Source organism: Cibotium barometz, chromosome 29 (assembly GCF_041138505.1).
Source record: "Cibotium barometz isolate CiBa-2024 chromosome 29, ASM4113850v1, whole genome shotgun sequence".
Classification (NCBI taxonomy): Eukaryota; Viridiplantae; Streptophyta; class Polypodiopsida; order Cyatheales; family Cibotiaceae; genus Cibotium; species Cibotium barometz.
In genome coordinates, this window is record NC_141074.1 from 34,316,381 (window position 1) to 34,321,283 (window position 4,903).

The following is a 4,903-nucleotide window of genomic DNA, read 5'->3' on the forward strand; positions in this document are numbered from 1 at the left end:
CTCCGTCTATTGCAACTTTATCATTTAGGTTTCCACGACCTCACTCACAAGATGGTCAAAATGCTTCCCCAACATTCTTGACATAAAACAGTCATTTAAAAATAGGTCATAAATAGAGTTTCAACAAACTCTCATCTTTCCACATTGTTCCACATTATTTCTCGTTATTCCACATTCTTCTAAATCAATTCACTTTACTTATTCCACATCCAATCATATCTATTCCCACCATCATCCTTCATCCATTCTCATCCAATCATATCATATTACATCTTATCACATCTATCCACATCTATCCACATCTTATCACATCTTATCACATCTATCCACATCCAGTCATATCTATCCACATCCAGTCATATCTATTCCCACCATCATCCTTCATCCATTCTCATCCAATCATATCATATTACATCTTATCACATCTATCCACATCACATCACATTCATCCACATCACATCACAATCATCCACATCACATCTCATCACATCCAATTACATCTATTCAGATCCTCATCACATCACATCACGTCACATCCATCCTCATCACATCTCATCCATTCACATCTACCCATATCCCATTCACATTCATTTACATCACATCACATCTCATCCACATCTCATCACATCTCCTCACATCACATTCACATCCACATCCATTTACATCACATCACATCACATTCACATCCACATCCATTTACATCGCATCACATCTCATCCATATCTCATCACATCCACTCACATCTCTCACATCACATTCACATCCACATCCATTTACATCACATCACATCTCATCGACATCTCAGCACATCCAGTCACATCTTATCACATCGCATTTACATCTTATCACATCTCATTCACATCCTATCACATCACATTTACATCTCCTCTTATCACATTCACATCTCATCTAATCATATCGCATCCATTTACATCCCGTCACATTTATTTACATTCATTCGGCTTTACATCACATCTTATGACATCCACTTTTAGTACTGTTTTCTACTTTCGATATACTGATGGGACTTTTCTAAGTTTCTGCCAATTGCTTGGCCTAATTAAATGTACTTTTTCTCGATGGATATTTTCATATTCTTTCTCAAATTTCTCAAGTGAAATATATTCAATATTCTTCTTTTTGAGTAAAAGCTTCATGGGATTTACAAAAATAAATTCTACCCATATTTTCCAATAAACTTAATAATGCTCAAAATTCCACTTTTGATAAATACCCTTCCACACAAAAAGGTGACTACCTAAAGAGTCCCCCTCTCCTTACCAAGGTGTCATTCCAAAATATCTCATTTTTTTAGTAATACTCTCAGTCAACTCTTCATCTTATGTGAGTATTTACTCATTTTTGGGTATTTTCTTTTATTCTTTGGATTTATCTCATCCCAACACTTGCATTAATCCAATTGGTCCATTGGAACCTTAATTGGATCATAATCCATTTTTTTAAAAAAATGTAGACCCTTAGGCTAAGGTCCCTTATACCATTTTCAATTAATTCCTAATGCACATTGGAAAGTTCATTTTGAACTTTTGTTGCAAGGGAATCCATTTTAGACACTAGGAGGATTTTTATATCCAAATATATCTAAATTTTAGATTATCTCTCTCTAGATATTTTCTCTCTCTAGGCCAAAACATGGTAAAACAAGATCTTTCTTCTATTTCAGAGAGGGGAATAATTTTAAAAATAGAAGGGGAGGTTCTTACACCTTTTCACCTCAAAAGCTGGAGGGAGGAATCTTACAGATCCAAAGGTAGAAAAGTGCATCTTTGTTGGGTATGCACACAGGATCGCAAAGCATACAAATATTACAATCTAGATACTAGGCAAGTGTTCATTTCACGAGATGTGGTGTTTGATGAGCTTGCTAGTTGTGATATAAAGCAAAAGATGAGGATGCCAGTGATTCCAATGATGATGATGTGCATGTGGGCTTGCCACAAGAAAGTTCTACTTCTATGTCTAGGCCACAAGAGTCGTGGTAGCAATGTACGTCCATGGTCGGGAGCATTTGAGGCATGATAGTGGAAGCACTAGTAGTAGTGTTGTGGACAAAGAAAAGAAGAAAGTGGAAGGTATCTACATTACAAGATATGAGTCATCTAGTTTGGATGATTTGGATGAGGAACTTGGCATACTAGTCTTACGCACACCAGGTGAGAAGCAAGAGAGATATGTACCTCCACATGTTAGAGTGACAGGTGTAAAGAGTGATCCACAAGCTTTACAAAGATCATAGAGAGTTGGGTATCCAATTTACAGGTTGGCATTTTGTGGTTTTGCTATGCGCTATGCATATATGACCTATTTGGTCAAGCATGTGAAACCTACATGCTATGCAGAAGCTATTGAAAAGCATGTATGGGAAAAGGCAATGGATGAGGAGATGGATGCATTGGTTTATAATAATATTTGGGATTTGGTTGCCTTTCCATAAGGCAAGAATATCATTGGCTGTAAACGAGTTTATAATGTGAAATGCAAATTAGATGGTTCAATTGAGCGTCATAAAGCATGGTTGGTTGTGCTACGGGTTATGCACAGACCTAAGGCTTGGATTATGATGAGGCATTTAGTCAAGTGGCAAAGATGCGAATTGTGAGGTCACTTATTGCCATGGCTACAAAAAATGGTTGGTAAATGCATCAAATGGATGTCACGAATGCATTTCTACATGGTGATTTACAAGAGGAAGTTTTCATAGAGCAGCCAGAGGCTTATGTACACCCAAGGTATCCCACTCATGTATGCAGGTTGAAGAAAGGACTTTATGGGCTAAAACAAGCACCTCGTGCTTGGAGTGATAAGATAAGCTAATATTTTATCTCTATTGGTTTTCAGGTTTCTATGGTTCTTCACTATATGTGAAGAAGACAGATCATGGGATTGTTGTGGTTGTCATCTATGTGGATGACTTCATTCTGATAGGTGATCATGCTACAAATATTATGCATGTCAAGAAGGCATTGAGTGGGTTTGATGTGAAAGGATTGGGTGATTTGAGGTATTTTCTTGGCTTTGAAGTGGTCAAACATCACAGAGGAATATGGCTCGCCCAACGTCAATATGCATTGGATATGCTGGCTAGATATGGGATGACTGGGTGTAAACCCCTGAGTACACCATTGGAGCAAAATGTGAAGTTTAGGGTTGGTTTTAGTGAAGTAATGAAGGCAACATAAGATGCAGATGTAAGAAGTGGTGATGTTGCACCACATGTAGAGTAACGATCACAGGTGTTGAGTGGACCTGGGGAGTCCTCAAGCAGTGGATCCAATGTTAGTCCATGGTTATGCAAGTTGAGAAATGATGCAGGTACACATGTATCACGGAAAGGGAAGGAAAAGGTAGATCCACCTTTTGTGCCTGATCTGTCAGCAAGTTACTCATATGTGAATGGTGACTCTAGTGGCTCTGAGCATAGCCTTGATGAGGAGCTAGGCATTCCGTCTATGGTTACTCCTAGTGTAAGGAGAACTAGGGCTGTTTTCAGGACACCTAGTAGTGATCCAGGTGTATGTAGGACTACGAGGGTTAGATACCCTGTTGATAGGTTGAGATATGATGGATACATAGCCCATCATTATGCTTACATGGTAAAAGCAATATAGGAGGTTGAGCCCGCTTGCTTTGAGCAGGCAATTAGAAATAAGAAATGGGAAGATGCCATGGATGAGGTTGGCAACATTGGATGCAAATGCAACATGGGAGTTAGTGCCTTTGCCTAAGGAAAAAAGAAGGCAATTGGGTGTATAATGTCAAGCACAATGCTGATGGTTCAATTATGAGTAGGTACAAGGCAAGATTGGTTGCCAAGGGCTATGCACAAACTTATGGCATAGATTATGAGGAGACATTCAGCCCAGTTGCTGTTGCAAGAATGGCAATCATGAGAGCTGTCATTATTATGGCTGTAGACGAAGGGTTGGTCTTTACATCAAATGGACGTAAAGAATGCTTTCTTGCATGGTGATTTGCAAGAAGAAGTGTACATGATGCAGCCACTAGGTTATGAGAGTGATACACATCCAGATTTTGTGTGCAGGGTTACACAAAGCCTTGTATGGCTTGAAGCAGGCACCGAGAGCATGGTCAAACAAGATCAAGGAGTATCTTGTTACCATTGTATTTTAGATATCCAATGCATATTTTTCACTATATGTGAAAAAGATAGATAGAGGGATCATGCTATTAGTCATCTATGTGGATGACTTGATTATCACTAGTGGTAGTGATGCAGACATACATGATGTTAGGATGCTTTTGAAGCAGAAGTTTGAGATGAAGGATTTGGGTGAGCTACAATATTTCTTGAGCATAGAGGTGGTGAGATCACCTCATGGCATTTTTCTATTGTAGAGGAAGTATGGCTTGGACATATTGTCCAAGTATGGTGGTATGATAGACTGTAAGCCTATTTTAGTGCCTTTGGAGCAGAACAAAAAGCTTTCCATAGATACATGTGAGCTTTTAGAGGACCCCACTACTTACATGCGCATAGTGGGTAGTTTGATCTACATGACCATTACAAGGCCAGACTTGAGCCATACTGTTGGACTTGTGCGTCAGTTTATGCAGGCCTGTAGGAAGCCACACTTGGATGCAACTAGACAGATCCTCAGGTACATAAAGTCCACAGTTGATTATGGACTTTTCTATGAGGATGGTACAGAGATACAGTTGCATGGGTATAGAGATGTTGATTGGGCTGGTAGTATTACAGACAGGAGATCTACCAGTGGTCTTATGTTCTCATTTGGGAGTGCTATTTGTGAGTTGAAGCAGTAAGAAGCAGCCAACAGTTCCCTTGTCGAGTACAAAGGCTGAGTACAGGGGTGCTGCTATGGCATCTTATGAGGTAGCTTGGTTTCAGAAGCTACTTGGT